Genomic DNA, 20,460 nt, shown 5'->3' with positions numbered 1-20,460 from the left:
GTGCCAACTCTAAAATTACGTGCGCGCTCATCTTCCCGTTAGAATTGCACAATTGGCCGCGTGCTGAAGCTGGCCCTGCCTGTTAGCACCAGGCTGACAGCTGACAGCGGGACCACTCCCCGAGCAGGAAGCGGCCGTGCTGGAAATCCTCTCGGGACAGGTTCCCCACAGGGGCAGCGTCCAGGCCGGGACTCAGGGAGCACAGCCCTAGCCTGCCCCAGGGAGAAAGCCCAGGGCCGGCTGGCATGCGGGCCACCACCCCTGGAACACCCCTGAGCGGGGGAGTCTGCTGTGTCACCTTCCCTGACGGGCAGAGCAGTTAGTTATCTCTCACAACATCTGTGGTCTGGTCACCAATGCCTGGGGTGGCTCTGTTCGGCTGGTTCGGTCCTTCAGGACGGGCTCCCACGTGGGGAAACCACACCCCTGCCCCACGTGACGACTGCAGTGGCACCCACGCTGGCCTTGGCACTGCCCCCCAAAGCACTTTGAGGAAAGTACAGGGACGGTTCTGGAAGGGCGTCATCAGCCCTGGGATTTCCCCGACACCTGCAGGCGCAGCAAGGTTCTCGCCTCTCCTCGGGTCCCTGCTCCTTGAGTGTTTAGTTCCTGCTATTACTACATGGCCGATGAGGGCGAGAAGTCAGGCGGGGCACAAATTAGTCCTGACAGGAAGGGGAAAGAAACAGCTCCTTGCCCCTCGTGCGTGGTGCGCATTGTCCGGGCCGCGTCGTCTCCCACGCGCAGGCCCGGCGCCCTGTCACCGCGCCCTGGTGTTTTCTCAGGGAGCCTCATCCAACCTGATGGAGGCGCCTCAGAAGCAGGACTCACATTATGCTTCTGCGGGGGCTTCACGGCCGGGAAGGCGCAGGAACCTCCTCGTATGAAAGGCTGTGCCTTGAATTCCCACCCGGGCATTCAGCAACTGCCTTATTTAAACTCATCAGAGGGCTCCTGTCTTGCAGGGAAGGATCTTCTGATAAACCATTTACATTTACAGGGTAAATGGGCGGAGTCAAGCCAGGTCGTAAGGGAAATTCTGAATCATACTTTTCTATGGCTCTCAAGACACAATGCACTTCTGACTACTAAGACCCCATGAAAACAAAGCAAATCGCAAGCTAAGCCTGTATGGCTCCCCATTGAAAAGTAATGCGCTGGGGAATCAGATAAACAGAGACATCAGACCTTCACGGGAACTGGGGAAAGGTCACGGAGATAAAGAAAACAAGATGTCTTGGCAAGACCCAGACCTGCACTATGTATTCAGGCGCCTTCCCCGATGTGCACGCAGGACCCGCCTGCCCACGTGGGCACAAAACTTTGTTGGCACGACCGCGGGGAGAGGTGTGCCGCCACCCAGAGACCCCCGCCCCCGCCTCCTCGCAGGACGCGGCTGCCACGGGTGCTCCTAGAACCCCAAGGGCTGCCCTGTATGTCCCACGCACTCTTCACCTTTGCTCCCAGAAATAAACCCAACCGCCCCTGCGGCCAGGGAAGCAGCAGGAAAAGAGAGGGAGACGGGCTCTGGAGAACACAGATCCGGGTTCCCATTCCAGCTCAGCAACAGACTCGACTCAGACGCAGGCATGCACACGCATGTGTCCTGAGAAAAGGTGGTCACCTTTCACACGTTTCCTGGCATGTGAGGTACAGGTGCTCCTTAACGATGACGCTACATCCCAATAAACGCATCCAGGCTGAAAATACCGTTAAGTCGACAATGCACATAACGCACCAACCCGACGGAACACCAGAGCTTCCTCAGCCCTGCCTACTTTCAACATGCTCAGAACACAGCACCCAAAAAACCCCGGCAACACAGCGGGCCGTTCAGTAGGGGTCGTGGACCTGCGACCCTCCACCCCTGTGATCCCGTGGCTGCTGGGAGCGGTGGCTCACGGGTAGCCCAGGGAAAGATCAAAATTCAAAATCTGAAGGACAGCGCCGACGGAAGTGCATGCTGCTTTCGCACCATGAGAAGGTTGAAAATCTCAAGTCATGCCATCATAGGTGGGGGCTGTCAGCATGTGTAGTACCCACACTTCACGCCAATGGAAGGAGGGTTAAGGAACCGGCCCACGCTCTCATAATGTCTTCAACGCAGGAACAGTCTTTGTTCCCTCCCAGCTGCAGAGGGTGCTGAGGAAGAGTCCTCCAGGAATGTGGGTTTCCACATGGGTTTGCATTCTTCCTCTTCCACGCCAGGGTCTGAGACCTCACCTGATCGTCTTGGACATTGACCTGGCCGCAGCGTGGCCAATTTATTTTTAGCAAGACTTAGCGGACCTCACGTTATACAACGTGTGCTTGAAAAAGTAGAGAGAAACCCAAAGGGTGCGCATTTTATCTTCTTTAAGGGCCGTAAAGGAGTTGACGCTTGGGGAATCGGAGCGAAATGCATCGTTTTAGAAATGAAGAATTATTTCATAAAAAGCAAGGTTTGGGTTAGAGGACACGACAACTTCTTAAAAGCAAGGTTATTTTGTGTTTGCTTTTGTATTTTTTATTTTATTTCATCCTCATCTGAGAATATTTAATACTGATTTTAGAGAGAGGAAGGGCCAGGGAGAAACGTGGATTGGCTGCCCCCAGGGTGCGCCCCGACTGGAGGCTAAACCCGGATCCTTCCAGCGCACAGGGCCACGCTCCAACCAACTGAGCCTCCGGGCCTAGGCTTGTGGTTGCTTTTAATACAAACTTTTTAAATGAGGGTCTAAAGGTTCAAAAGAGAGGGAGCTAACCCCAACTGGAGCCCTCGGAAGCTGAAAGCCACCGTCCTCACCAACCTGCTGCGGTGTAATGCAAAGGGCGGAATACTGTGCGCGTGCTGGGGGTCAAGAGCCAAGGGACCCCACAGGAAGCCAGGACGGCTGGGTCACCGACCCCTCGATGTGTGGGGAGTGAATGAGCTTGCTGGTCCCCAGTCCAGACGTCCCTGACCACTGTAACAGGGTCAAGCAAGGCGCGCGGTCCGGAGGGACCCTACATCTTCCTCTGCTCCTGGCAGCCCTGTCCCCACCTTGCTGTGCCCCAGAGGACCCCCACCACACGAGGGGGTGGGAGCAATCCAGGAGAGCAAGGCTGCTCACACATTCTGTAGTTTGCGCCGCAAGCATCTGAGTGCTGCTCTGCCTCAGGGAAACGGCGAGGAAGGCAAGTCCAGGGGCCATTTAGGAAGAAGTGACAGGTGGGGCTTAGGAGCCAGTTGAGAAGATTCCAGAACGACCCTCAGGTTCCTGAATGTGTGGGCGAGCCACCCCATACCTAGCGCGGAAGATTCTTTTCCTGCTTACCCTAAAGAGCTCGATGTCCACCACCAGTCAGTAATCCACGGGAAGAAGGGCAGTCGCCGTCGTTTCTCAACCCTCCGGTGGCAACTACCTGGCCGTACGACCGGGCGGGGCAGGCCTCGCTCAGCAGCACCGCTTCTTCAGGTTGTCAACTTCCAAAAACAGCCCAGAACACAACCAATGCAAAAGAAAAGAAAACGGGGACATGAGGGAAAATGAAGGCTCTTAGTCACCCATAAAGGTCAAGCCGGCCGCACGGCCTGCTGGCAATCCTACCTCCACCTAACATTTGCTTGGGACAGAAGATCAAGCTCACAAAGGACAACGAAGTAGTACAAATCAACAAGCAGAACACTATGTCTGTTAAATAACTGCTTGTTCTTAAGCACTCTTTGTACAGCCTAGCCTATTTCTAGAACCATCTGAGAAGCTGTTAACCGTGGTGTCTTCTGGAGAGGGAGGGAGGAGGCCAGCTATGCACTGGGCCCCCACGTCCGCCCCTTCCTCCCTCCACCATGTGCTTGTCTTTAAAATAGAGAAGTTCTCGTAGGAAAAGCTCAAGCTTGGCTCAAGCCATGCAAAGAAAGCAGAGGCCTTGGTAAAGTATGAGATTATTTTTGAAACACACTTTAAACATACTAGCTTAGAGAACAATTTCATTCTCAAAAGCACCACCACTTCCGGAATGCAAGTCCAGGCTCCCACCGGCAAGAGAACTCTGGCCTGCCAATAATAACCATGCACAGTGACTAAACATTTTTTCCAACAAAGGAAAAAAAAAAAAATGCTCCCGATCAAAGAGCAGAACCAACTCCGGACCCGAGCGGGAGCGCGCTTCCGCCTGCCACCTTCCTACCGCCTTTGGAGTTCAGGCTGTCTAATTGCTCGCTTGGAACGCGTCCTCTAAGGCTAGGCCAGCAAACTGCGCCCAAAGCACCCCGCCCCCCTCCACCGCCCCGCCGCGGGAGTCACGTGACGGCTGAGAAAAGTAGGGGAAAGGTTAGCGCGAGCCCCGCCCCCGGGTTGGCGCGACCCGGGCGCTCAGATCCTGTTCCACCCGCCGCGCCTCGAGAAACCTTCCGGAGCTTACTGGCGCGAGTCGCCAGCGCTGCCACCAAGGCGACAGCGAGCGAAACGCAGCGCCTCTTCGTGGGAAGGCCAAGTCCTGTGTGGCCAACCTTGGGGACAGTTAAGAGCTTAGTGTGCCCGATGACATCCCACACCAGAAACGCAGCACCGCGCCCCCCCACCTCCCCCCGCGAGCCGGGAGCGCGTCCGGAAGGGGCTCGCTGCGCTGCACAAGGAAACATTAATTAACGGTGTTTCTATGAATGGGCACGCAGAGCCAGGGTTGCGTAAGCGCGGGCCCTGGCCCGAGGACTCCCTGGAGGCCAAGGCTTGACCGCTTGGTGACCAGTGGGCCCGGTCGAGGCCAAGGGCGGCAGCCACGCCAGGTTTCCTCCCTTTACCTCCGGGTTAGGCCGTTTGTTTTCAGGACAAACTGGAAAGGTTATTTTGGCCTGTGCACGATGCCAATTTGGGCTACTCTGATACAAAGCATGCGCACTCCCAAAGATGGCCCTGTTTTCTGTGTGATTCACACAGCCGTTCAGATGGAGATCAAAGTGCAAGGTCAAGTGTAGCCTCACTGCCTCGGAAGGAAGCGGGACGTTTGCTTTCGAAAAGAGTCCCCGGGGCACACCGTAGTCTAAAAACGATATTCGGTTCCAACCAGGCACTCCCTGGCCGCCTCCACTAGCATTATCAGCATTAATGTCCGCGTACCTATACCACACTCACCCAGTGCAAGTCGCCCTAAGTAATTTGGGAGGGTGATGTTCGCAGGCAAATATAAAAGACCAGTGAGTTCGGCCATATTTTATTCACTTGGTTTGCGTTTTATAAGGAAATAAGCATGCTTGAATATCTGGAATGACCAGAAACCGGACGCCTGTGCAAGAAACGGTGTAATAAAATACAACTTTCAAAAAGTTAAACTGATTTTCATTTTATTCGGTAATTTACAAAGTTTCCTACTAAAATGTGCCCTTGGAAATGGTAATAATACATAGTGGGGCTGAGAAGCCTGTCCGGAGTTTGGAATATTAAATCTATTCTGTATTCAAACTGGTGACTGACTTGGGATTTTTTGCTGTCGGTGTTAAAAAAAAAAAAAAATTCAGCCGTCATCTTTGTTCCTCGGTCTTTAATGAAAGCCAACCACCATCTACATTATGAAGACGCCGACCCACGGCCTTTCGACCGAAACGAAAGAAACTAGCTGCCGGCTCGCGTAAGGAGTTGGGGTTAGGGGCTTGCCGGAGTCAGGCTTGCAGGCTGGGTCGGTCCCGGTCACGTGACGCCCCCCCCTACCCCCGGTCCCGCGCGACCTTGGGCAGGTTCTTTGCACCCACCTACCCCGGACCCCGCGCGGCACGGGAGAGGGTGGGGCCCTCGCAAGCGGGGACCCCGGCCCAGCGCTCTAATCTGGTCCAGCGCGGGCGCTCAGACCGCGTCTGCAGTACCCAGGCCGGGAGTGCCCGCGCCAAGGGCGTGTCCCGACGGCTGCAATGCGGGGGAGGGACCTGGGGGGAGGGGCACAGAGCGTCCCCAGACTCCTGCAGGGGGCTGTCGTAACCCAGACCTAATCCAGTCCGTAGAGTGAGGCCAGATGACGAAGAAGAATGGCCCCGGGCCGGAGGCGTCCTGCCAAGTCCGGAAAACCAAGCATCCCTCCATCTATTTCCTGCACTGTACCTGCCTGCGGGTCGACCGACGCTCGGGCGGACCCCCAGGCTCATTCCACTCCTGGGAAGTGCGGATGAGGTGGCGCGGGGAAGGAAGCTGGTGGCCCGACCGGCCCCAGGCCGGAGGCGTCTCGCCAAGGCCGGAGGGCTGAGCATCCCCGCCGCCGCAGCACGGGACCCGCCCGCGTGCAGACCGACCCCAGGGAGGACCCCAGACCCAATCCACTGCGGGGGCTGCGAAGTCCCTGCCCACCTCCGGTTTCGGGTTTTCTACTGACCCCACCGTCCGAGAGGAATACTGGGGGCTCCCCTCCGCGCCCCGGCTCCGGCGTTGGCCCCCTACCCTACACCTGGGTCCGGGTCAAGGCAGTCCCCGCCGCAGCCCGCAGGGCGGCGCCCGCCAGCCCTCCCAGAAGCGTGTGGCTTCGGCCCGGCCTTACCGAGTCCGGGGACGGAGGCGCGCGGCGGCTGCGGCGGCGGCGACGGCGGCGGCAGCGGCAGCGGCAGCGGCGGCGAAGTGAGCGAGCTAGGGATCCGGCGCCGGGGGCAAGAGGGCCGCGGGCGAGGCGGATGGCCTCCGACGCCCGCCGCCGCGGATTGGCTGGAGCGCGGGCGGGTGGTGACTCCCGACTCCCGGCGGACCGTGGGCGGGGCCTGGGCCGGGCCGGGCCGTGGGAAGGGCGGGGCCTTGGCGGGGCGTCCCCAAGAGCAGGTCAGGTGAGGAAACCGGGGCTCCCACCGGTGTTCACCACCTCGGCCTTCACGAGCATGGAGGTCTAGGGCGAGATTCCTCCCCTACGAGTCTCAGTTTCCTCATCTGAAAAATGGTCCAGCTCACGAGGGCCATACCGTTCAATGCATGGCGCCCAGCTGTGCTCGCAGATAAAGGCATTGCCTTGGGTAATCCTCACGGCACCCCTATAAATAGCTGATCCCAGCCCAGGGCGGGGGATGGGGCGGTGAGGATCACTAAGGTGCCCACGATCACACACGACTAAGAAGATGGATCCGGTATTGGCTCCAAGGCTGACTCCAGGGCCCACGCCCCAAACTGGACCCTATCCTCCGAGGGACAGATGATGCGACCCCGAGGCAGTGTGGCTCAAGTGGCCAACACCCTCATGGGGATTCTGGTGGCCTAAAACCCCCTCCTCATCTAATTGGGATAAAAACAACCTCCTTGCGGGGCTTCGGTAAGATTTCATAAACTAATCATACAGGCGCCTAAAGTATAGTAAATGCCAGGAAAGAAATGGCAGGAGGTGGTGGCAGAGTGTCCCAGGGACAGGTGCGGGCGACTGAGCTCGGGAGAGGGGCCTGGAGTGGAAGCCGCCCACCGGCTGATCCCAGGGGTCTAGGACGAGGGCTGGCGCGGCAGGGGGAGGGGAGACTCAGATAGAGCGGCCTTCGCAGCCGCTGAGCCACAGCCCCATTGTGGCCTTCGATGTCCGCCCAGCCCGGAGCCTGTAGGCTTTGCATACAGCAGGTGTTTCATAAATGCACCTGTTTTATGAACAAAGTCTCGGCTCTCTTTAAGATCAATCACCTTTTGGCTATGGAAAATCTACGCTTGCCTCTATTTCTGTCTGATTTATTTGGTCTTTACCGCAGAAGGGTTTGGAGGAGAAAACGGAAGCCCTGTCTAGCGCCCACCGCCACCACCCCCGTTGACAGTGGTGCCGGCTGTCCAGACGGTTCCAACCCAGTCATTGGATGTTAGGGGGGTCGGTGACGCGGGCTGCGAAAGAATTCACAGAGAGAAGGAAGGGGGAAGAATAAAGGTTGTATTCATTCTCCAAGAAAAGAGAGGGGCATGGTGTGGAGAGACACACCGCATGGCGGGGGGGCTTGAACTTTGATTGGCTTGTACTTGGATTAAAAAAGGGTCGGGGCGGCTGCTGTGGTGAGGTCCCTGGGCCGCTGTAAGGGGAGGCGACGGGGTGATCGCAGTCTTCCGCCTGTGGCTGTAGGGAGGCGGTTAGTTCTGTTCTTACTCCCAGTCATTTCCAGTCCTGGGGACAAGCTCAGAAGAGTAAAATGGCAGTCACCTTTAACAAGGTCACAGGCCCCTTTGGCAAATGGTGCCATGTTAGCCAATGGGGCTGACTTTATCCTTTCATAGGATATGCAGTGTGTGTAACTGTCGCAGACAGGCTCGGTGACGACCTGCACCATTCACAGCACGGCGCCCAGGCCGTGGACGTTGACCCCCTATCCCTTTCACTACTGCAGGTGTAAATAAAGCTGCGCTGGCCTTGGGGTTGGTACTGAGCTGTCAGTTTCTCTCTGTTGATCCCTAGAAGTGAAGCAACCAGGTCAATAGGCGCACACGCATGTGAGACATTTTGGTGCCACCTCCTGCGCTGCCCTCTGGGAAAGCTTACTATCACCCACTGCGGGGGTGCCCTTGTCTCCAGGGCCTAACTGGCTGTCATGATCCCTTTTTTTCATCTTCGCCAATCCTAAAGGTGGGGGCAGACATCTCTTCTATTTTAATATGCATGTCTTGGGCTCTGCCGGGGGGAGCTCAGTCGCTGGAACGTTTTCCCGTAGCCAAGGTTTCAGGTCCTATCCCCTGTCCGGGCATACGAAAGAGTCAACCAGTGAATGCAGGCATGGGTGGAACAACAAACAAATCGATGTCTCTCCCTCCCCCATCCTTTCCCTCTCTCTCTAAAATCAGTAATGAAAAAGAAAACCCTGTTAATATGTTGTTTATCAAACCAATTTTTTAAAATAAGTATTTTGCATTTCTTTGCGGTTGGAAGTGGAGCCGGACCCCCACAGATTTTGCTGTCCAAGCAGGCAGGGGATGTGGGCCAAAGCACACTGACCCGTGGGCTGCATCTCACCGATCCTGGCTGCTCCGGGGTCACCTGCCTGCCTTTCCCAGCACCTGGGCCTTCCTGGCTTGTGCCTCAGACTCTGGGCTGTCACCTTCTCCTCAAAGGCCCTTCCTTCCCCTCCCTGAAAGCCTGGCTGCTTGCAGGTCCCGGCCCAAGGTCACTTTCCTCATTCCGCGCTCAGTCACGCGCCCCGCTGGCATTGGCCTGGAGCCCAGTCTGCCCCAGGGGTTCTTCGCCGGCTCCCCTCCCTGAGCATGTGTCACCTGCAGACCGGGAGGGGCAGGGGTAGGGCCTCGGTGGGTCAGAGGGCAGGGCACCGCACTCACCTGTGCCCCAGTGGCCCAGCTCTGGGGCGTCGGCGACTGGAGCTGCCCCCTGGAGGCGCCCGTGTCCTCTCCTGCCCTGCAGCCTGGGACTGCAGGTCCCCAGGGGGGTGGGGGCGGGGTGGGGTGCAGCGGAGGAGCAGGCCCCTGGGAGCTCTGAGCCCGGTCCCATCCCGAGTTCCCGCCAGACCCAAAAGTATCCCCAAGTCAGCCTCAGAAACTAAAGAAATCTTTCTTATCTTTTTTTTTCTTTCTTCAAATTCTCCTCCAGGATTGAAATGAATTTAGTTTAGGAGCTGCCTATTATGGCTATAAGGAAATCTTTAAAAAAATTTTTTTAATGCATATAGTGTTTTTAGGTTCACTAAAAGACTTCCCCTTTTTTATTCTAAGTATATATTTGTATGGAAAAATGTAAACATATAAAAAATTAATGGGAATAGAATAGTAAAGTCCTATAAAGCCAAAACTGAGGTTCACCTTTGACCGGGCTGGAGACCAGGTGTTAATCCGTGCCCCTCCCCGCCCCAACACACCTAATTTCTTTAAAGCAAACCCAGCAATCCTGTGGTTTTGGTCCACTAGTTCTTGAGTAAGAATCTCTAACAGATAAGGATTATGTTTTAGAAACGTGACCGCACCAGCATCGTCCAGCCCGAGTGCGGGGGAGAGCGCCACCAAGCCCTGCGAGGCCTCTCAGCCCTCCAACTGCCAAGAGCGCAGCTGAGCCCTCGCTGGTGCCAGCCGCTCTCCTGCTGGCAGCTCTCGGCAGGTTCTGATCCAAAAGTGTGTGAGGCATTTTGGAATGCGGCTGCCATTTCCCATAGGAAACCCTTTGGTAATCTCAAAGAGTTGTGCGCTTCCCTCCCTTCCCAGAGCTTTGAGCCCCTTTGAACTTGAACCTTGAACCTGTGTAGGTGGTCATTGTTGCCGTTGCACGTCAGGATAGTGATAATATTTGCTAATAATATTTGCTCAGCCGGCGCCCCTGGGGTTTGGTGAGGACAAAGTGGGGTAATACAATTGCAAGCAAACTGAACAAAGCCAGTGAAAGAACTCAGAGCAACAATGAAAATGTATTCTTAATGGGATAGGCTTGCCCTCTGACCCAGTAATCCTACCCCTGAGTACACACCAGAGAGAAACGGGAGCTCCTGTCCACGGAGGGCTCGCCAGGGACGTTTACAGAAGAGTCGTTCAAAGGGACAAAAACTCAGATAACCCAACGTCCATCCTCTGTCGAATGGATAAACAAACAGTGGTTTCTCCATACAGTGTAACAATAATAAGCAGCAAGACATATACAACATGGATGGACCTCACCAATTGTATGCTGAGCAAAAGACAGCCAACACACACACACAGAAAATACAGGTACTGCGAGTTCGGTCAGGTAAGCCGTGCCCGGGTGCTGGCAGCGACGGACCCTGACCGCGCGCCCGTGGGGGGCCTGCGGGGGCTGCACGCTTCACGTGGTGCACAGGGTGCTCTCTGCCATCTGTTAGGCCTCAATCTTTTAAATTAAAAACGACCGAGAGGGGGTGGGGCGGTGACAGCTAGCGGCAGGGGTGATGTACTGGGGGGCCAGGAAATGAAGAGGTGAGGAAGCTGAGACACCGGCTCCCCCAGGGAGACAGCAGGGTGAGGCGGAGGGGAGAGTAGAGGCTGGCTGCCAGCCCCGCTGGAGCAGGGAGAGGCAGGGAGAGAGCCCCAGGCCTGGGAGGCGCGGGGCGTGGGCAGGAGTGGGAAGGGGCGCCTGTGCGCCCACCCCTCGCCTTCCCCCCGCTTCCCGGGCAAGGAGCCCATCTGGTTTCTTCAGCACCTTGAAGGACCCACCACCCTGATGGGGTGCCTTGGAGACCAGGGGGTTGGTGGGACGTTGGCCCTCCCTGGGAGGCATCCCAGTAGCCAGGCCGGCGGCCCAAGGGCGCACACCCAGGCCCCCGTCAGGCCTGCAGCTGGCCGGCTGCGAGTGTGCGCCTCGCTTCCTTGCTTTGGCCTCGGTTTCTTTACTTACAAAAATGGGGGTTCAGCCCTGGCTGGTGTGGCTCAGGGACTGAGCGCGGGCCTGCGAACCAAACAGTCGCTGGTTTGATTCCCAGTCAGGGCACATGCCTGGGTTGCGAGCCAGGTCCCCAGGAGGGGGCACATGAGAGCAGCAACCACACATTGATGTTTCTCTCCTCCTCTTTCTCCCTCCCTTCCCCTCTCTAAAAATAAATAAGTAAAATCTTTTTTTTACCAATGAGGATCCAGCCGGTTTTGGAGGCCACAGGCCTTCTGTCCTAGAACCCGATGTGCCCGCACAAGCGTTAGCTGGGGTTATTAGCTTTTCTCTGTGGAGCTCATGGGGTTTGTTTTTTTTCATTGACTTTAGAGAGAGAGGAAGCAAGAGAGACACCTCGATGTGTTGCTCTATGCATCCATGCATTCACTGGGCGACCCCTGTATGCGCCCGAGCCGGGACTGAACCGGCAACTCGGGCATAGCAGGACAACGCTCTATGGAGCCCATACTTTAAAAGCTTTTGTCTGCAAACAGTACGATCGATCCAATGAAAGAATCACTCACCTCCTTGTTTATGAGTCAGAAACAGGAGCACATCTGCCAGGCGGAGCGTAGTCCTCTGACAAGCTCCTGCCTCGGGACCGGGGCCGCCAAGCGCCCCACCGAGCGCCAGCCAGGAGCCAGCAAGTCGGCGATGTCAGATGAATGTGGCCTCCCTTCCGGGCTTTTTGAAGAGGTCAGAGTAGTTCAAAGGTCACCATGGTGACCTCTTCAGATCCCAGTCGCCTCCGAGGCCCCAGTTGCCTGGCCCACGTGGACAGTGGGCCATCGGCCCAGACCTGAGCTGCTTGGTGTGACCAGAGCGACCTGCTGGGCACCAAGCAGGTGGCATCTCAGTGGGTGCGCCTTGAAGTCAAGGTCTTGTCTGGCCCACAGCCAGGGCTAGGCCAGCCGGGGCTCTGGGCCGCAGAGGTGGGGAAGGGGCAAAGTGCTTATACTCTTTCGGCGGATGCCTGAATATCCATCCACGTGAGAATAGTGACAGATGGCTGCTGGGTCGACCTGCAAACGAATTCCTCCTCCGGGACAGGAGAAGGATCCGGTGGCTGGATCTGCGGCCATAGTTTTCACACTTCGGCGGTGGGGTCAGGCAGGTCACTGACCCTCTGAAACCCTGCAGACAGCTACCAACACCTTCCCCGGGAAAATGCACAGGCGCACACGCTGCGGGAACTAATTTCAGCCTTGGACTTCCCAAAGCCCACTTGGAGACCCCAGGGACCGGCGCGTTCTCTAGGGAAACGTGTCTGTGGCTCCCAGGCGCTTACATGCCAGCTGGCAGATTTTGTCCGAGAGAAATGCAAAAGATTTCTAGCATTTGAAAAAAAGTATCCCCCAAAGTTACGGCTGATTGCCCTGTACGATATTGACCAATTTTGTACCTATTTAGGAAAAACTCAGATTTTGCCTACCTTTCTGTGTTGGGAAAAACCGTACCACGTTTCCTCCCCACTCTGTTTCTCTCCCAAGCGTCTCCTTTATGACTGACGCAAGACATTTCACTTGCGCTCAGCAAATGTGCGGAGGTGTCCCCACACATTTCGACTCGACCCTGACGCTGTCTGCCCCAGGACAGCCGCAGAGCCCACAGGGACGGGCTCTGTCCCACCCGAGTGCCCCTCCGCTCCCCAGTCACCTCTGAGGCCCCAGCCACCTCCCAGGTGCAGAGGCCACCTGGGGGACCGCGGGACGGCTTTCCAAGACCCGCAGTTTGCATGGCGCCTTCCCACTTGCAAATGCTGTGGTCCCCAGATTTCAAATGTATTCAGATATTTCCTTTTTCCTTAAAAAAGACCTACAATGGCGCCCGGAGACACCAACGGCGAGGGAAGCCCTGGCTCTGGGCCCTGGCAGCTGTGACGCTGCCTCCCCCGCAGACCCCGGCCGGGGACGCTTCCGGATCCTCAATTCGAGATGGAACGTGATGTTTGCTCTACTCGCTCCCAGGTACCGGAAAGGGATCATGTGTCCCCTGGTTTCTCCCCTTCAGTCCCCTCCTGTCCCTGGAAGGTGGTCCTTGTGTAAAAGGGGCTCAGGAGGGGCCAATAAATGAGCACATCTGTGGCCCTTACTCCCCAGGGCGGGAACTTTGAAGCATTTTTGGAGCCACTGCTCCGTGCCAGGCAGCCAGTGGACCAGGGAGTGGTTGCAGACGAGACCCCAGGGGCCCCGGCCCACGCCGGCCCGCCCAGCACCTCCTCCTCCAGCCCACGCACAGGGCCTTGCGAAGCTCGCTGCTGACCGCCCCTGGCACCTGCCACGTCCCCCAGGTCCCATCCTCTGCTGCATTTCACTGTGGCCCCATGTCCCCTCCTGAACCTCTGAGTCACCCCGCCCCAAGTTCTCCCTCTCCCGGGACCTGTCTGCGGATGGTCTCCGTGGCCGCCTTCCTCCTGCTCCCCGCCACCCCGACCTCCATGGGGCTCCGACCCTCCCACCGTGGTCCTGCCTCTCTTGCTAGCCTGCCTCACCTACCCTCCTCAGAGCTCCCACTCTGCCCCCCACCCCACACCCCCATTCCTACCCTCCCAAACTCCTACCCAGAGGGGCCTCAGCAGGAACCTCTGCACCTCACTCCTGCCTGTCCTCCACGGTGTACAGAAAGCTCGCCTTCCGGTCTCAGCACCCTGGCTGCACTCTGTGGCCTTGGGTACAAGCAGCCACGTAATTTGCCAGGCTCAGTGCAAAATTTAGATGCAGAGACCCGACCCTTGTTCAAGAATTATTAAGAATCTCAAGACAGTGACCACTGAGCTGGAAGCCCGCCCTGGCCTGTCTGAGTGCTGGCTCTGCGCAACTGTCTTGAGATTGCGCAGAGCCAGCACTCTCAGGCTGGCGCACCGTGAAGCTGGCCCTGTCTCCAAGGCTCCTCGCAAGGCCCGGGGAGATCTGCCTGCAAAGGCCCTCCTGGCCTGTGCTTGTCAGCCTCCACGAACACTGTGCGTGTTCCACTCAGGATCTCACGCCACTTCCTGCCCCTGGGCATCTGTTCTTGCTGTTCCCACCGTGTGGAATTCCTTCCCCCTCACCTCTTGTCTCTGTGCCTGGCTGTGGGCTAAATGCCAGGGAGGCAGACGGGGTAAACCGGGACTCTTCCCAGATGCTCAGGGGGCACCTGGGTCCTGGCTCAGCGGCAGAACTGCCCAGCTGTGAGGCCCGGAGCAGGTAAACTCTCCTCCAGGGCAGAATGGGGCAGCGAGCAGATGGTGCTGCCCCCACGTGGAGCTCTGCCCACGGCCCTTCTCCCTTAAAAAAAAAAAAAACCCTGCTAGGCCATCCCTGAGGTATACTGTGAAATCCATCCTTCAAAAGTATACAATTCAGTGGTTTTCACTATATACAGAAGGTTATGTAAACATTCCCACACTCTAATCCCAGAACAGTTTAGAAAAATATGTTCCCCTTAAAGACCCCGCCCCCATTATGAGTCCCGTCCCCTGTGCCCCTACCTCTGGCAACCACCAGTCTGCCTTCTGTCCCTGTGGATTTCCCTATCCTGGACAGCTCCTACAAATGGAATCACACAATATGTGTCCTGTGTCTGGCTTATTCACTGAGCCCTGTGTTTTCAAGGCTCACCCATGTTGCTGCCTGAGCTTCCTTCCTTTTTGTGGCTGAGTAATATCCTGCTGCAGAGATGGATCACGTTCTGTTTATCCTCCTTTGATGAGTGGTGAATAAATCAGCCCAATCCACCTGTTGGGGGCGGGATGGCCAGCAGAGCTCCTACTCTGATCTTGACCCTGAAATGTAACCCGATGGCTATCTCCTTCCCCACCCGGAAAATGCTTAAGTTAGCCTTCAAGATCCAACTCAGACGCCACCTGCTCCAAGAAGCCTCCCAGATGACCCCGAACAGCCTGATAACCCCTTCCTCCGGGTCCTCCCACAGGGCCTAGTTCCAGGGCACCCGCCTTTTCTAAGATCTGAGGGGCCGCCCTCGCTCGGCTCCAGATCGGGCACTGAGGTGGAGTCCCATTTCTGACGCCCCAAACTTGGCCAACTGGCCACAACTTCCATGGAAAAGACAAGGGGGGAATTGGCGGGGCTCTCTAATTGGCTGCCAGATACGCTAATTGTTTCCTTTAGGTCATTTGCTTTTGATAGGAGGAGGGGGGTGGGTTTCGGGGGTGAGGTCTGGAGAGAGGAAGTGACAGGCCCTTGCGGCGGGAGGTGGGCCAGGAGCGGCAGACCCGAGGGTTCCGGCGGCCGCCTGCTGCCGGCCGCCCGAGCAGTTGCAGTTAAAACCCGCCCAGTTGCCCTGTGCTCCCTTGAATTTGTGTTTCTCCTGCAGGAAGCTCAGTGAAAGATCCCGACTCTGCAGTCCCACCCCTGCCCGCCTGGGTGCCCGCCCCAGGCCCTGGGAGGTGGGGCTGATGGCCAGGGCGCGGCCCAAGTCCCGCGCACCGTGCGCAGCCGCGGGTCCTGCCACTGGGTGGGGGGGGGGGTAGTTGGGGGCGCCGGGATGTCCCCCCACCCCAGCTTCCTCCGCTCTCCCTCCCCGCTTGCCCTGGCTCCTCTCCGAGCCCATCCACAGCCCAGTTTGCGTCCCAGGCTCTTTTAGAGCCCCTCTTTTGGGCACGAGGACAAGCCGGGATGGGAAGGAAGGCAGAACCGGAGACGCGCTAGGAGCCCGGCCCGGGGTCAGCCCGAGTTGCGGGGCGGGGCTGGGGACGGGGAGGGGAGCCCAGGGAAGTCGCCGCGGGTCAAGGTCGCCCAGGCCCGTGCGCGGGGCGGAGTCAGGCTGCTGGAGGGACCTGCTCCCGCGGGCCTCGTTGGGACCTCGCTCCTGGCTGACACCACGCAACGAGTGGGGAGAGTGAGGGCGGCGCGCGTGAGCTTCCGCAGGGAGCCCGCACCCGGCCCCGAGCGCCGAGGTCGGGGGACTCGGAGCGCGCGCGCCCTGCGTCCCTCCACGCGCGGAGCCAGCACTTCCTGGCCTTGGCGTCCGCGACCCGCCGCGCGGCTTCCTGCTCCGGGGGCCCTCGGTCTCTACGGCAGCCAGCCCGGGCGGACCCGCCCGCGCCGCGGCCAGCGCCCTCACCTCGGGGGCTGCAGCCGGAGTTGGCCTCCGGTGCTGGCGACTCGGGCCCCCTTTTTTTAAGTTCTAAAATTACGCAGTGAAGTGTAATCACTTGGAAAAAGAGAAAACACTCAACGGTAAACCAGGGAGCTTTTAAAAATCGCCTGAAATCTCACTACCTGATAACACTCGGCTGCGTTTCCTTTCGATCTTCTGTGCTACTTTCTATTTCTTTAGTCTCCCATGTCGTGCGTTTTTACAAAATGGAAGCCGGATGGTTCAGAAGCGTTTCCATTCTGTCTTTCTAGATTAAACGTTATTAACTTCCCCCAGGTAAGAAGTGCACTCTCGGGGACAAGTAGAAACTGGTCAGAAGTGCCTGGTCCCCAACTCCCTCCCTACCCCCATCCCACTCCCCTCTCTGGAAGTAACAACTGTTAGTCGGCTCCGTGTTCTTCTAGATCCTTCCACATTTTACATGACATAGTGTTATTTTAGGGATGTCTTTTGCATAGAACAGATCGGGTTGCGGACGTAGTGCTGAAACCCGTCCCCCACCCCGTCCTTCCCCAGCAGTGTGCTTTGGAAATCACCTGCCCTAGAGCTACCTCCTTAACTGCTTCATGAGATTGCGGTCGGAGCGCACCGTCCTTGATGTCAGGCGTCCGCTGCCGTTTCTTGCTTTCCGTTGCCAGTTTCACTGGTCAGCCACGCCGCCCGAACGTCCCCCCACCCACGCACCCGCCTGCGCCAGGCCTCTCCGAGGCGGGGCAAGGACAGTGATGACCAGAATGGACGCCACCCTCCCGCGGCTCGTTTTCTAGGAGAACCGTGAACAAGTACAGCGCAGGTGGCTCGTCCTGGGATATCTTTATTTTTGAATAGGGACTATGTTCAAATCGTTAATATGGTTCAAATATCAAATCAATAGAGAAGCCTCTGGGGCACTGGGCGAGGAGGTTCCTGATTGGTCGCGGTGCCCTCCTCTCTGGCGGGCAAAGCAGGCGCACAGTGCTTAGCTAGTTCGTCCTAGGCTGATGCTGTGCTGGTGGCCAGAGCTGTTACATACCCGGCGCACAGTGCGGGGTGGGGGTGGGGGGTTCCTGGGAAAAGTCGTACCCACCCTGCCCCAAATGACACCCGAGTAACCACTTGTACTGGTTTCTTGGGTTGTCCTTCCAGAATTTCCTTATGAAAATACAAGCAAAAATGAATATGTATATATCTTTCCTTCTTATTTATCGAAAAGGAAGCTTACAGCGGCCCCCTGCCCTGTTTTTTTAAAAATTTACTTCTGTGTCCTGGTGCTATTTTCCTCTCATTCCTGTTTATTGTTCACATACCGTCTAAGGTCACCGTGTTTTGTTGTACGGTTTATGGCACCACCGTTTATTTGTTCTTTGTGACACTTAGGTGTTGGCTGTCTTTTGCCCTATAAAAATTATTGCAATTGCTAACCATACAAAGGTCAGTCCTTCCACCTGAAAGTCTGTCTGAAAGGGCGGATTCTCAGAATCGTGGGTGCTGGGTCAAGGCCACGGGGGTGCTCGAGGGTGCTGTGTGTCCCTGAATTGCCAGGATTCTCGAGAGAAGCCGAGTTATTAGGGTATTGGAGGTATATGTTATTTTTAATATTATGTAATGTAAAAAATATGCTAAAATAATTTATTACAAGGAATCGGCTCATGCAATACAGAAGCTGACAAGTCCCCAAATCCACAATAAGAGGTGACCTGGAAACCCCGGAGAGCTGGTGGCGAAATTCCAGTGTGCGATCTGGTAGCCTCCAGCCCCAGAAAGAGCCGACGTTTCAATCTGAGTCCAAAAAACGGGGAAAACAATCACCGTTCCACTCCCCAGTTCGGCAGGAGTTCCCGCCTTCTCAGGGGAGGGTAAGCCATTTTGTTCTGTTCACACCTCCAGCTGACAGGATGAGGCCACCACATCAGACAGGGCCCTCTGCTTGGCTCAGCCCACCAGCTCAGATGCTAGTCTCGCCTGGACAGGCCCTCACAGACACACCCAGGATCATGTCTGACCACACGCCTGTCTCCCCCACGCCCCGGAGGCCCAGTCGAGTTGACGCGTGAAGCCACCGCTCTCGCTCTCCACGGGGCGGCCCCAGGTTGCACACCCAGCACAGGTATGAGGCGCTGCTCCGCGGGGCCTCCCCACAGCCGTGCGTCAGGATGGTGGGCGCCCGCCACTCTTTTTGGTTTTTTGTGTTTTTTTTTTAGTTTTTATTTACTGATTGATTTTACAGAGGAAGGGAGAGAGAGAAACATTGATGTGGTGTTTCCTTATATATTCATGGTTTTTTATAAAAAAGATTTAATTTTATTCATTTTTAGAGAGCAGGGAAGGGAGGGAGAAAGGGAAGGAGAGAAACATTGATATGCGAGAGATACATCGATTGGTCGCCTCTCGTGCGCCCCCATCTGGGGTCTGGCCTGCAACCCAGTCCCGGGTCCTGACTGGGAATCGAACCTGTGGCCTTTCGGCTCACAGGACGATGCTCCCACCAACGGAACCGCCTGGCCAGGGCTGTCCTTGTGCAGTTTCAAGTTGCATTTCTTTTATTATGAGGCAGGCTGAGTGTCTTTTCATAAATTTGAAGGCCATTTGTATTTCCTTGTAAGGATACTGCTCACACTGCTCCTACCAATATGATTAAATCATTTTTCCCTGTTGATCTGTCTCATGTCAATTTAATTATTTGCCCACCTAGAAGAACCTCTTTTTCTATTATGTTGTGGATCCTTTTATATACTGAGCTGAAGCGTGTGTGTGTGTCTTTTTAAAGCAGCGTTATCAAGATATGATCTGCACACAATACAACCCATCTACCTGAATGAGCGGTTTCCAGGGTATTTACAGAGCTGTGCCAAGGTCACTGCGGTCCGTGGTAGAAAACTTTCTTCACTCCCAAAAGAAACATCTTGCTGTCACTTCCTGCCAGGCCCTAACCCTTCCAGGCTTACACAACCACTAACTCATCTGCTGGGTTGGCCGAAAAGCCCATTATGCTTTTTCAGTGGCTGGTGTAACTCACTGGATTTAGCTATGACGTGTGAACCGCAAGGTCGCCGGGTCAGTTCCCGGTCAGGGCACAGGCCTGCGCTGTGGGCCACGTCCCCAGGTGGGGGAGTGTGAGAGGCAACCAATCAATGTTTCTCTCTCACATCTATGTTTCTCTCCCTCTATTTCTCTCTCCCTTCCCCTCTCTCTAAAAATAAATCTTTTTTGAATGTATCAAAATTGGTGAATTTTTGCACAGCCATTTTAGTATTGAAGATGGAAGAAAACATGCAACATTTTTGGCATATTATGCTTTATTATTTCAGGAAAGGTAAAAATGCAATTGAATTGCAAAAAAAAAAATTGTGCAGTGTATGGAGAAGATGTTGTGACTGATTGAATGTGTCAAAAGTGGTTTGTGACGTTTCTTGGTACTATTGATATTTTGACCAAATAATTCTCTGCTGTGGGGCTGTCTATGCACTGGAAGATGTTTAGCAGCGCCCCTGGCCTCTACTCTAGAGGCCAGCAACAGGAGACAGCCGACATGCTCAAAGTATCCAAATCAATAAAGATATTGGTGAAAATGAAAAAATGGGTCTTTTAACCCTGGCTGGTGTGGCTCAGTGAATTGAGTGCCAGCCTGCGAACCCAAAGGTCTTTGGTTCGACTCCCAGTCAGGGCACGTGCCCAGGCTGCGGGCCAGGTCCCCGGCTGGGGATGTGCGAGAGACGAACAATCCATGAATCTCTCATACATCAGTGTTTCTCTTCTCTCCCTCCCTTCCCCTTTCTCTAAGAAGAAATACATAAAATTAAATTTAAAAAATGAGAAATGTGTTTCATTTTATGGAAATAAATGTAACAGACTTCTTGGCCAACCCCGCGTTTTGGGTCTGTGCAGCTTGGCCTGTTCTGGACAGTCCCTATAAGGGGACCACCTAATACGTGTCCTTCTGTGTCTGACGTCTTGTGCATAGCGTGACGTTTGAGATTCATCCATGTGGTAGTTTCTCCATTGGTAAAATAGGAGTAACAACTTACCGTGTAGATCACTATGAGAATTACGGGGTTAGATTTATGTGTCACCTTGACTGGGCCGAGGGACACTGCGGGAGCAAGGCGTCATTTCCTTGGCGTGCCT

The 20,460-nt window shown here is 55.9% G+C and overlaps 1 protein-coding gene across 3 annotated transcripts in view; it reads right to left on the bottom strand.

Moving 5' to 3' along the window:
- The window catches only part of CPT1A (carnitine palmitoyltransferase 1A), a 52,572-nt gene extending 40,715 nt beyond the window's left edge, over positions 1–11,857 (bottom strand). The window contains exons 1-2 of one of the 3 annotated variants that reach the window (XM_054570770.1): positions 11,781–11,857; positions 3,297–3,431 (exon numbers count right to left, since the gene is read on the bottom strand). The gene's annotated coding sequence lies outside the window, so the exon portion shown is untranslated. Of the gene's footprint in view, positions 1–3,296; positions 3,446–6,480; positions 6,620–11,780 lie in introns of those variants that run through there. The other 2 variants (XM_054570771.1, XM_054570769.1) reach the window with 2 other exon arrangements.
- Between the last annotated feature and the right edge of the window lie 8,603 nt (positions 11,858–20,460).

This window comes from Pteronotus mesoamericanus, unplaced genomic scaffold (genome assembly GCF_021234165.1).
Source record: "Pteronotus mesoamericanus isolate MK-2021 breed Mesoamerican mustached bat unplaced genomic scaffold, CSHL_Meso_final contig_214, whole genome shotgun sequence".
Lineage (NCBI taxonomy): Eukaryota > Metazoa > Chordata > Mammalia > Chiroptera > Mormoopidae > Pteronotus > Pteronotus mesoamericanus.
This window is presented reverse-complemented; position numbering and strand designations above follow the sequence as displayed.